The sequence below is a fragment of the Suncus etruscus genome, chromosome 13 (assembly GCF_024139225.1).
Source record: "Suncus etruscus isolate mSunEtr1 chromosome 13, mSunEtr1.pri.cur, whole genome shotgun sequence".
NCBI lineage: Eukaryota > Metazoa > Chordata > Mammalia > Eulipotyphla > Soricidae > Suncus > Suncus etruscus.
Genome location: NC_064860.1, coordinates 73,268,249 through 73,281,967, shown reverse-complemented (window position 1 = coordinate 73,281,967; position 13,719 = coordinate 73,268,249). Strand labels below are relative to the sequence as shown.

Genomic DNA, 13,719 nt, shown 5'->3' with positions numbered 1-13,719 from the left:
TGTTTGGGTACTTCCAGGGATAATACTTGACTGCTCTTGGCAGTGCTTGAGGGGCCATATACAATACCAGAAACTGAACTCGTTGCATATAAGTCAAGCACCTTACCCACTTCAGTATCTCTCCAACCCCAGATGTAAATACCAATTTTAAAAATCATATGATGCTACTAGGGTTTTTTTGTTTTGTTTTGTTTTGGTTTGTTTTTCAAGCTCCTTTTGTCTATTTTTAATGATTTTTATACTCATTTTAGGATTGCTCATTCTACTTATATAAAAATATTCTTGAAATTCTGAGAAATGATGAAGTTTAGGTTGCATTGAATAATATAATTATTCTCTACATGAAGTTCTACAAAACTCTGAAGAAACTTTTAATACCATCAATTAATTTTGTTTGTGACTATAAACTAAAATATCCTTCAATTTTCCTGTTTTCTTTCATAAACCCTCTAGTCCAAATAATTCAGCTGAGAGTCTCTTGAATATCATTGCTTATTTTTATTGTTGAGTCCCCATCTATGCTCTTATAATTTCAGCTTTTTCAAGAACAAGGACTATTATAAAAATTTAACTAAAATGGCCCTTCTTTGGACCATCTCTTTTGGCAAGAGCAAAGAACTAAATCATGTAAAAGGAATCCATTAGAAACATCAAAGTCAGAAAATATGTTTATAAATAATTATAATAATGTCTCTTGATTTTATACTTGAACAGACAACAGAAAATTGCTCAATGTTCCTACTTTATTTATCTGCTAAGATAGAACTATTATTTCAAATCAACTATGTACATACATTATACCAGTATGGTGGGTGTTTGGGTAGGGCAAGGAAAAAGACAGACCTCAACCATTTATTCAGTTTTAATTGTTTTAAAAATTACATAAAGTTCTGGTTAAATTTGTTGCTTTGTCATTGAAATATTTGTTATAATTTAATTATTTTGGTGTTGTTTTTAAACTTTGGATTTGTTTTTTTTTGCTATTGTTAAGTGTTACACTTGTTCGTATATTTTATAATAATTCCTTGTGATATGAGTGGGGGCAAATATTTTCTCCCAGCTTATGGATGTCTTTTCCTGTTCATCTTCTCTTTAGTGATGCAAAAAGTTGTTAATGATGTAGTCCTTGTTCACCTTCCCTCCATTTTATCGGACAATGACATTGAATCATTGAAGATGTCTCTGTATTCAGTGCCATAAAGGGTTGTGCCTGTTTGTCCCAATAACATTTATGCTTTCAGTTCAGAGATCAAGGACTTTAAGTCTATTTTTTTTACTTTTGTGAAAGTTAACTTATAAGGATATGAGAACATTGACTTTCACATGTAACTGATCAATTTTTCAGTTATAGTTAAAGAGACAGACATTGCTCCACTTTAAGCTCTTTGCTTCATTTTCTTTTTTTTTAAATTAGCTGCTCATATATATATGAGAATCTGTCTCTCTACTTTCAACTCTATTCAATTTGTCTGAGTATTTTTCCCAATAACATACTTCTCAATTACTACTGCTTTATAAAATAAATTTGGGCAAACAACATCATCCTATATTTTCCCCTAGGATTTCCTTGGCCATTTGGGTATGAGGGATTATGCTATGTACATTTTAACAGCAGTTGGTTTGTCTCTAAAAAACTTTGCATTAACTTTATATAGTGCTTTGAGTAAAGTTGTCATGTTGACCATATGAACAGCGGAAATGTTTTCAGTATCTTATGACTTATTTCTTTTAGTAATCCCTTTATGAGAATTTCATCCTTATAAATAATTCCCAAAGTTCTACCTATAATACTATTACATTGAAGAATGAAATTTTATCTAAAAATTTTAGAAAGACCTACCTATACTGGATAGGGTGCTTTCCTTTTCTTTAGTTAATCAAGGTTTGATCCCCAGTGCCTCACATTGATCCCTCTAGAAACAACCCCTGATTTCATAGCAATGAGTAAGCTCTGATCACTATAAAGGGACAAAAAAATTAAAAAAAATTAGATGACACATTCAGTCCATGACAATTGGATCTTGTAAATTTTCAGATTATGGTTAAATATATTTGGAAAGGGGGATGGTTCTATAGTCATAAAAAGTAAGACTGATTAGTAAGATCAAGAAAGACTAATAGTGCTGTTCCTGGAATATACTGCATAGTAAATCCTCATCTTTTTTTATTGGCCTTTTCTAGATCCATTATAATCATATATTTCTTCTAGTTCCATATCTATTTGAGTGGTCTTAGACCAAATGATAATAAGAACATGCTCTATAACTATTTAATATTTTTATTTTTTATCTTTATATTTCAAATTTCTAAGTCTTTTGTTTTGGCCTGGAATATTGGTAACAAACACAATTAAAAAGAAAGCTATAAAGATTCAAGTCTACTTTTATGTCATAATGTCAACTACGTCCATATCCAATTTGAAAGGAGTTATTCTACTTGATTATGATTATGAATAGTATCTTCCTGGAACAATATATAAAATATCTCTTTGAGTAGGGCTTCAAGTGGATAGTACTATTTTAATATGGCCATTTGGTTATATTATAGCATCCTGCAACTCCAAAGCATCATAATTATTTAAAGTAGCCTAAAATAAGAAAAAGCCCAATATAAATTTTAATTTGGGATGGAACTCTGGTTTGCAAATAGTAAAAAACAATATGCTTTATTCTTTCAGTAACACCTGGATTTTGTCATTCTTGTAAGTGAATGAAAGAAACATAGGAGGAAAATGGTTCTGTAATTTATAAAATGTAAAAGGTGAGGCAAGGAATTTTCTCTGACTGCTGATAAGAAAAAAATAAAACAGCAAGAAATTGTGAAAGCTTATAATGCTACTGCCGTGCTTTAAGTATTTCTTAGATTTCTGTTGCTATTCCAATTTGCTTTGTTTTTCCAGAATGGCTTGCTATTTGTGGCCAATTGTCTGGAAACAATAGGAAATTATTTTTAAATTGCAGGCATAAATATGCAGCAAAGTTATTGCATTAGGTACTGGCTTATATAAATTCATAACAAAAATTATATTGAAAAGGAGCCTAACTTAAAGACAGTTGAATATTTCAACTATTTCAGACAGAAACTAAGGTTTTGATAAACACAATGACTAGTTTGACTAAGAGATTTGTTTTTATCAAATTAGTGTCTCGATATGCCTTCATAGAAATTAGAGAAATTTTCTGCTTCATATCTGCAGAATATTTTGGAGGAAACTAAAGCAAAGCAGTATCTTAAAAAAAAAACAGCGCTACAGGAACATTAAAACATCATCTCCTATGGCAATCACATCTCAATTTGTTTAGGATTTAAAACTCATCTTTGGATCAAAGGGAATGCAATGTACATCCTGCCCATCTGTCTTTGCTATATGACATATGAGGGAAAATGTATTTATTATTTTAAAAATAAGAAGATCAGAATGTAATTGTACAGTGCATGCTTCATGTTGATGAGAACTCGAATTCAATCATTGTTCACACACACACACAGTAGGTGTATTTCAAAATTTCAAAGCTGAAAAAACAAAACACAAAAAAAATTATAGAGAATTGAGGGGTAGAAAATAGTTATTACCCATTAAGAAGCTGTATGAGATTCATTAATTATTATCATTGTAATTTCAAAAAGAAGAAAAATACTGATTCCTGAATAAGGAACCATATGCCAATTTAAAAATGTATTAAGGTAATTCTCTGATATAATGCTGTACTAAAGACCAACTAGCACTAGACTAATCTAAATGTAAATTTTCCTCATTCTCAAGCCCTGTAAAGAATATATGCCTCTCTTTCTCTATTTTTATTTGTTGTTTACATAGCTATAGACTGAATAACACTTCACTACAGACCATAGTTTGAGAAAAAAAATATCACATGAATGGACAAATGGCTAAGATATTTTGATTCATCTTAGAATTAAACCTATATAAGTGAAATAAATTAAAAATTAGCAGAATATGTTTTATGGTTGAAGCTTCAGTGAAAAGAGATTAATTTTATTGTTTAAAAACATGAGTATAAGTTTTCACTACTATTATGACATATATACATACATAGACCAAGATCTTTTATGGAATCTCATATATCACTTTATTAATGAAACCAAAAGTCACACTTATTATCAGGATGGGTATATTTTGGCATTCTTTAATGAAACATACCTAAATTACTTTATAAAATATTAATGCTAACTCATGTTTTCAATTATGGTGATACTTGTCTCTTAAAACTTCTTTTGCACATGATACAGGCACTTCAGAAAGGGAAGAGCAAAAAAGACATTGGCTTTATTCAGTGATAAATGTGTTACATGTATATTTAATTAGTCATCATAATTTGGAATATCTGAAGCAATAATTATGCAATAATGTTTGGTTCATATAACAATGAATCCCTTGAGAGCTTATAAAATATGATGCAATTTAAATGATATTAAATATATTCATCTTCCTTGAGTAAGAAACATACCAGCAAAATCCAAGCTACATCAAATATGAGTTCAAGAAATTAGATTTTAGAATGAAATTTTACTATGTATGTTTATTTTGAAAAATGACTAAAAGTAAAACTTAGGAAGAAATACAGTAGCATTTATTCTGTTATAATATAGTTTTACTATTTTAAATGTTTAAAAGAATGATAACTCATTTGATTCCATTTCTTGGAAATTGAAATACATTTATTGAAAATTAAATGGTACAATAACTTTACTTGATTGAATTAAGCATCTTGTGAGGTATAATATTTAGGAAGCATTTAATTAATACATGCTTTTTGAATATATATAATTTCAGGTCATATCTTTGAATGCTCTTCACATATAGGTAGACTAAAAACTACTATATGAATCATAGGAGGGTGATTTAACTGCACATATTTATCCCTTAAAAGCATGCAAAAATGTCTATAAGATTCATTTCCTGATACTTGTTTTATTGCATCTTAAAATCGCAAGTAAGAATTCCCTATCATGTGCTCGCTTCGGCAGCACATATACTAAAAAATTGAAATGATACAGAGAAGGTTAGCATGGCCCCTGAGCAAGGATGACACTCAAATTCGTGAAGAATTCCCTATGAAAAGATTTTACACTGGAGAAAGTCTTGTCCCTGCACCCCCTTTAATCATATCTCTTTAAATTTCTTTTAATCTTCTTACATAATGTTGTTCCAGACAGAACAAGAAATGAGTTTCAGTTACTTCAGACTTCACATTTACTCCTCACAGAAGTAACTGCTCATTTTAAGTAACATCTACGGATTCACACACAAAAAAAAAAATGCTAGAAACAATATACTTTGTTGTGTAGTTGATTATTAGGTTGATCTCAACTCTTCAAGCACACATTCTTGCTTGGAAGACTAATCATCTTTATAATGTAAGTGTGTAATATGCTCTTATGCTTTTTTTGGCAATACAAAACAGTCCTCCATCTAGGCATAATCCATAAAGCATTAGTTTTCTGACAATGATACGAATGATAATGATTATTGAGCGATGGCCAATACTTGGTGCAACATGCACTTTCTTTTTTGTTTGTTTGCTTTTGGGTCACAGCCGGCAGTGCTCAGGGGTTACTCCTGGCTCTATGCTCAGAAATTGCTCCTGGCAGGCTCAGGGGACCATATGGGACATCGGGATTCGAACCACTGACCACTGCATGAGAGGCAAACGCCTTACCTCCATGCTATCTCTCTGGCCCCAATAACATGCACTTTCAGTAAAGAAAGGGCCATTTGTTAGATACATATATACACATATTTCTCTATATACACAATATTATCTATATAGACATATAGATTTCACCTGTCAGCACTTTGTCTTCTGTATCTTAGTTCCTCTAAATATAGATACAAATTGAAATAAAAACCATAGCATTAAAAAAAAGCCATAGTATTTTTTTCATGAGACAAGATTAAGTGCTGGAGATACTCTTTGTTGTTACTAACAAATAGTCAAAGTTGTTATAAAAAGGGGCCGGTGAGGTGGTGCTAGAGGTAAGTTGTCTGCCTTGCAAGCGCTAGCCAAGGAAGGACAGAGGTTCGATCCCCCGGCGTCCCATAATGCACAAACAGCTGCTGCAGACTGAGGGTGGAGAGACCAGGGATAAAAAATCATAGCCCTGCAGAGAAAGATTTAGGGGTATGAGGCCTTTCAAGCTGAGATAAGCTCAGCTGTGCCCTATGAGCCTGAAGTACTGGTTCCATTCCCTGTGCCTTCACTTATGGGTTGGAAAAAATCGCTTTATTCTCTGGTTTCTCAGCAGGGCACGCCCCCTCTTACTGCTAATCTGAGACTTAAAATGCCTGTCATGTGTTTCCTTAATTTTGATTAATTTTATTTATTTTTATTATTTTGATAGATTTTTCTTTTTAAGTTCCTGATCCACATTCCTGGATCTATACTTCAATCCTAGCAGAATTTAGGACTATATATGATACCTGGGAGAGGCCAAATGTGGTTTTTGTTTGTTGTCTAGCTGTTTGTTTTTACTCAATTTCTTCAAATATCAGATCCAATTTTTTTTCTCAAGTTCTTTTAAAATGAGGTGACAACATTACAATTATCCAAATTATCTACATTGGGAGAGAACAGTAAGCAAGTAAGTCCTCTGTGTAATAATTTAAAGAAATTGATAATGAATTCAAAAATTAATCTGAGTGAGAGCCCTTTTTCTTGAAAGTTTTTTTTTCTAAAGGAAGTATGAAAATAACCTAAAATAATGAACTTGATAAAGAAATGATTTCATTTCATGGGGCATCAGTGAAAGGTTGACTAATCATATCATTCTAAGGGCAAAAGATAATAAAATGTTTGAAAAGGCATAGACAATTGACCATTAAAATTATTTTGTTGTTTATTTATATTGTGTTTTTATTTTGTGGAGGGGGACTCAACAGTCCTCAGAGATCACTCCTAGCTCAGTACTCAGGGTTTTCTGCTTTCATACTTTGATATTATATGAAGTGCCAGGTAGAGAACCTAGATTAGTTGAGATGACCAAATACACAGAGAGTTCATTACCTCCTAGACTAGCTTTCCAATTTTAAATAACTTTATTAAAAATAAGTTGAGAATTTTTGTGGATAGAGTTTCCCAATCAGTGTTCAAAATTTCTGAAGGTCACTTTCTGTGATTCTTCACCCAGAAAGTTACATGTTCAATATTCAGCCTTGGAATGAGATGTTACTGCGGGCAACTAGGTTCATATTCAGTGAAGCTAGTCTTGAGTATATAATAGGCCCCTGTTTACTGAATTCCCCAGGTCTTTCACTGAAAAATAATCTGAGGATAATTGCTGTAGAAATTATTTTGTACCTAGTGGAAATATCATAGTTTAGTTTTTAATCAAACATAATAGAACACATCTTGAAACAGATGAGTGAAGGGTCACCAAGATAGCTCAAAGCACTAAGTGCATACCTTGGATGCAGGAAGCCTGGATTTCATCCCTGGCACCACATTTTTTCCTGATCCGTCCTTGAAACAACCAAGCACAGACAGGAGCAGTCCCTGTGCACCACAGATGTGGACCTTTCCCCCTACAGAAAAAAAAGCAACAATAATTTTTTAAAGAAAAAAATGAATATAAAATTTAAAGTAATTTTAGTACAAGTTAGAAAATGCATCTTTACCTGTTCCAGAAGGAGTTCAATTTAATTTATCTTCTTTGTACTGATGGGATTAGGGATATTAAAAATGCCTTATATTAATTTTCTGATGATACTAATAGGATTCTAAAACATCAGGCATATTTTTTAAAATTGGTCTGTAGGGAAATTTATCAAAGTGAGTTTATTCATAAATTACTTATTTAGACATTACTGTCCATCAAGTACTAAGGAAATTATCAATAAGATAGGAAAAGGAGGGAAAGATTTTGATATCTGATACCTAGAAAAAAATGTTATTTGCCTTTAGGTTTCTGTACTGGGCACAGTTGTCTTCTCTGCCCCACTGACAGGTCCTTATGATTTGCTTTGATAAAAAAGGTTGAACAGTCTGGAGAGGATGTCAGTTCATGCTTAAACTTTAAAAGTCAGCTGGGCTTTGCCTGCTCTTTTATGCTGAGGATAGTCTTGGTGAGAGAGGGCTGTGGTGTTCTTTTATCTTGTGTGCCTGAATAAGAAACAGATCCGACTGTGAAGACTTGAGCTCCAAGTCCAATGCAGGGACTGATAAATGCCAGCATTGGAGAAATATTTGTTATCACATATCTTGAGCTTTGAAGGTGGTTCTGTACCCTATATACTGTAGCAAATCCTGCCTCCTTACAAGAAAGGTATATTCTATTAAAAGCCCTTTATCATGTACCCTATAATATATAATAATGTATGCATGTAAAGTAGTAAATGAAAAATAGATCTAATCTCTGACTACATTGAGATGAAGAACAAAAACATATATAAGAAATAAACATATTAAAAAAAGAAAAAAAAGAAATAAACATATGGGCCAGAGATACAGCAGAACTAGGCCCCATCTCTGGCACCATATATAGACCCCAGAACACTAGGATTGATCACTAAGTAGAGTGAGGAGTAAACCCAGAGTACAGCTATATGTAGCCCAATAATATGCCTCATTTAAAAATAACCACATAATTGTATAATCATGCATTACCAAAGTGTTACATAGCTAAGAAATTGGAATAAAAAGGGTTTGAATATATATACCATATGTCTTTGTCTATATGTATATATACATATATATCAAATAAGTTCAACTAATAAGCAGTAAAAATTTATTGTGCATCATTCAAGGAAGTGGCATTAAAGGGTCTGGGGTAGATAATTAAGGAGTACATTTGCAGGGTCCTGAATTTTATTTCTGCCACCACATGACTGCTGAGCATGTCAGATGTGACCTGGTGGTGCTCAGCAGACATAAGCAGACCCACAATATTGGGTCCTAGCATTGACCCATCCACCAGGTTGGAGCAGTATCATTAAGAGTGGCCCCTGGGCTCCCTAAGCACTGCTCGAGAGATTCCTTCAAAATACTTTAAAACAAAACATGACAAAGACTAAGCAGAAATCTTTTTAATAGGTAGGAAGGAACAGAATGAGTAAATGAGAAGAGGTGTTTACAATACTTGAACTTCAAATGAAAGATGAAAGACAAGGAAAGGATTGTGCCCTAAACACAATTTACTACAACATTTATAATAGATGGAAGCCCAGGTGTCTAGAGCCTCTTAAGCATGAGAAGAGTTCTTGAGAGTTGACAAGGGTCCGATTCATTCAGGGTCTGAAAAGTTCAGTGAGTAAATTGGTGGGCTTTACACTAATTCCAACATAACCCAGAACCAGTATTTCCTTTATGTCAAATTTCTCTCTCTCTTTTTCTCTTTCTCTTTCTCCCCTCTCTTTTTCTCCTCTCTCTCTCCTCTTTCTCTCTTTCTCTTTCTCTCTGTCTCAGTGTGGGTGTGGGTGTGGATGTGGGTGTGATTTGGGGTTCTCTCCTTTGACCATTCCCTACTCCAGTTCTATAATTGTTGTTTGCTTTAGTGATACTTGGGGGATTATGCAGTACCAGGGTTCAAACATAGGCCTGTTGCATGCAAAGCAAGTGCTCAGTCGAATGTGGTCTCTGCCAGGAAACTAATTTTTAGTTACATGCACAGCTTTTTTCCTAATTAGAATAAATTCTGCCCTTGGTATCCATAAAAGAGCTTGGAATGTTGAATGTCTTCAATGTGAGAAAATTTCTGTCAAACTTTTATTACAGTTTCTATTAGTGAAGAGGTTTTCAATATCATAGTTAACATTGTATCTAGAAATAAGAGCAACTAAAGCAATTTACTCATGATATTAACTTTTAATATTATTCTAAGTATTATGGGTTTTGTATACTTCATACTAATTTAACTAAAACAGTGTGACTAATTAAGAAAAATGTATGAAAATCTTTTACTAGAAAAAAGACAAAATATTGCTTTTCTGGGTCATTGACAGTCTTGCTAAATAGCAACAACAAAAGTACCAAAATTACATTATTGAGAACTTATGTAAAGTGGAAAGATTTACTCACAAAATTCTCACTAGCATATGTTTATAAAATGTTTATACAATATATACAAATTGTAACCTATGATTTTTATATATGAGCCATTGCATATCAGGAATAACCAAATAGGAATAGTTCAAAATAATTCTAGCAAGTCGAAAAAATCTTTCCGTATTAATAAGTTGATGTGTTGTCAATTAAAACAATAAATGAAAAAGAAAAATATGCTACCTACAAATAGAGTGAAATGAAATGGAAAAGATTCATATCTAGAAATGAAAAGTTATGGAGAATTAAGATATTCTATCAAACTTTGATTAGAATCAATGATTATCCTTATTAATACAAATTAATAACAAGCTTCAGTTGAGCAGGAGGGAAAGTGTATTATGGTAGTTTTGAGTCTTCAGAAGTCAGTATATGGGTAGAATTACCCAGAAGCTTAAACACTTCTGGTTTTCAGATAAAGTGAAAGAAAACTGATTTGAGTCCATATTATAAGAACATTTGTCGCCTGTGAGTTATTCCATCAGTTGTCTTCTATAATACCTGACCTCTCATGGGAGAATATAGTGAGAGTCAGACTGCCTATTCACATCGAAGGGTTTTTATTTTGTCAATACTAGGTATAGAAACTTTACTCCGTTCTCAGATCATAAGTGGTGTCCAGTAGAGTCACTGCAAATTTTAAAATATCAGAAAGTGGAAGATATTTTCCAAAATAAATTCCCTAACACTTTGACCATTGTTCTTAAAAAGCAAACAAAACAACTGTAATTTGAACTACCAAATAGTCTTTTACCATAAACAATGTCTTAAGACTACAAGAAGGTATTCTTTGCAGCATTCCCACCAGCAATGGAGCCGACTAGTTCAACCTTTCTGGAGAGCGATATGGAGATTCCTCCAAACACTGAAAATTGAGCTCCCATATGATCCAACTATACCACTCCTAGGAATATACCCTAGGAACACAAAAATACAATACAAAAACCCCTTTCTTACACCTATATTTATTGCTGCACTATTTACCATAGCAAGACTGTGAAACAACCAAGATACCCTTCAATAGATGAATGGCTAAAGAAACTGTGGTATATATATATGTGTGTGTGTGTGTGTGTGTGTGTGTGTGTGTGTGTGTGTGTGTGTGTGTGTTTATTTGTTTGTTATATTAGGCAGTTGTCAGGAGAAATGAAGTCATAAAATTTTCCTATACATGGATGTACAGGAAATCTATTATGCTGAGTGAAACAAGTGAGAGAGAAAGAGAAAGACAGAGAATGGTCTCACTCATCTATGGGTTTTAAGAAAAATGAAAGACATTTCTCAACAACTTTCAGAGACAAAAGAGAGGAGGGCTGGACGTTACAGCCGACCTCATGAATCTCACCACAAAGAGTGATGAGTTTAGTTAGAGAAATAACTACATTGCGAACTATCCTAACAATGAGAATATATGCGGGAAGAGGAAAGCCTGTCTAGAGTACAGGTAGGGGCGGGGAGGCGAGGAGGGATATTTGGGTCATTGGTTATGGGAATGTTACATTGGTGGTGGGGGGGTGTCATCTGATATGACTAAAACCCAACCATAATCATGTTTGTAACCAAGGTGTTTAAATAAAAAATATTAAAAAAAAGAATGTATTCTTTTACAATGTAGCTATTAGACGTGTTAAATCAGGGGGCTGGAGAGATAACAGCCAGCAGTAGACTTGCCTTGCCTGTGATCAATCCAGATTCTTTTCCTGGTATGCCATATACTCCCCATAGTCCACCAAGAGTGATTCCCGACTGCAGATTCAGGAATAATCTGGGCACCACAGGGTATGGTACAAAAATGAAACAAAGCAAAAAGATACAAAATCAGTTTCACTGGGTTAATATTTTTCAGTGTTTATGTTACTTAGTGTCTTGTAGAGGCCTAAGGCACAATCCCTTCCTTGTCTGACAACATCTAGAAGGTGCTTGCTCTATAGTCTTTGACAATAACCACATCACTTCAACTTCTGCTTATATAAGACCACTTCCTCTTCTAACTGTGACCTTCCTACCAAATTCTTATAAGGTCCCTGGTCACTAGCTTGGGCTTATTCATGTAATCCAAGGTATTCTTCCTATCTTAAGATGCCTCACTCAAAACTAGTTTTCTTTACCAGGTCAGTTTCTGAAGAGTGAAAGATGGACTATTTGGGGGATGAAGATTATGGTTCAACCTATCGTGTAGAATTTTATTTAGCTACATGGATTGTCTCCCTTAAACAATCTGCTAAGTGTCATGCTTCCTTCCTTCCTTCCTTCCTTCCTTCCTTCCTTCCTTCCTTCCTTCCTTCCTTCCTTCCTTCCTTCCTTCCTTCCTTCCTTCCTTCCTCTTTCCTTCCTTCTTTCCTTCCTTCTTTCCTTCCTTCCTTCCTTCCTTCCTTCCTTCCTTCCTTCCTTCCTTCCTTCCTTCCTTCCTTCCTTCCTTCCGTCCTTCCTTCCTTCTTTCCTTCCTTTCTCTCTCTCTTTCTTTCTTTCTTTCTTTCTTCTTCTTTCTTTCTTTCTTTCTTTCTTTCTTTCTTTCTTTCTTTCTTTCTTTCTTTCTTTCTTTCTTTCTTTCTTTCTTTCTTTCTTTCTTTCTTTCTCTCTCTCTCTCTCTTTCTTTCTTTCTTTTTCTTTGTTTCTTTGTTTCTTTCTTTGTTTCTTTGTTTCTTTGTTTTTTCTTTCTTTGTTTCTTTGTTTTTTCTTTCTTTTTTTTTTTTAAATTTTTATTTTTTTATTTAAACACCTTGATTACATACATGATTGTTTTTGGGTTTCAGTCATGTAAAGAACACCACCCATCACCAGTGCAACATTCCCATCACCAATGTCCAAGTCTCCCTCCTACCCACCCAACCCCCGCCTGTACTCTAAACAGGCTCTCCATTTCCCTCATACATTCTCATTATAAGGAAAATTCAAAATGTAGTTATTTCTCTAACTAAACTCATCACTCTTTGTGGTGAGCTTCCTATGGTGAGCTGGAACATCCAGCTCTTTTCACTTTTGTGTCTGGAAATTATTATTGCAAGAATGTCTTTCATTTCTCTTAAAACCCATAGATGAGTGAGACCATTCTGCATTTTTCTCTCTCTCTCTGACTTATTTCACTCAGCATAATAGATTCCGTATACATCCATGTATAGGAAAATTTCATGACTTCATCTCTCCTGACAGCTGCATAATATTCCATTGTGTATATGTACCACAGTTTCTTTAGCCATTCATCTGTTGAAGGGCATCTTGGTTGTTTCCAGAGTCTTGCTATGGTAAATAGTGCTGCAATGAATATAGGTGTAAGGAAGGGGTTTTTGTACTGTATTTTTGTGTTCCTAGGGTATATTCCTAGGAGTGGTATAGCTGGATCATATGGGAGCTCGATTTCCAGTTTTTGAAGGAATCTCCATATCGCTTTCCATAAAGGTTGAACTAGACGGCATTCCCACCAGCAGTGGATAAGAGTTCCTTTCTCTCCACATCCCCGCCAACACTGTTTGTTCTCATTCTTTGTGATGTGTGCCATTCTCTGTGGTGTGAGGTGGTATCTCATCGTTGTTTTGATTTGCATCTCCCTGATGATTAGTGATGTGGAGCATTTTTTCATGTGTCTCTTGGCCATTTGTATTTCTTCTTTGTCAAAGTGTCTGTTCATTTCTTCTCCCCATTTTTTGATGGGATTAGATGTTTTTTT

At 33.8% G+C, this 13,719-nt stretch overlaps 1 non-coding gene across 1 annotated transcript; it reads left to right on the top strand.

Annotated features, from left to right (window-relative positions):
• The first annotated feature begins 4,970 nt into the window (after positions 1-4,970).
• On the top strand, positions 4,971-5,079 carry LOC126026818 (U6 spliceosomal RNA). The gene has a single exon (XR_007502033.1). It is a non-coding gene; the product is annotated as a U6 spliceosomal RNA (small nuclear RNA).
• Positions 5,080-13,719: the final 8,640 nt, after the last annotated feature.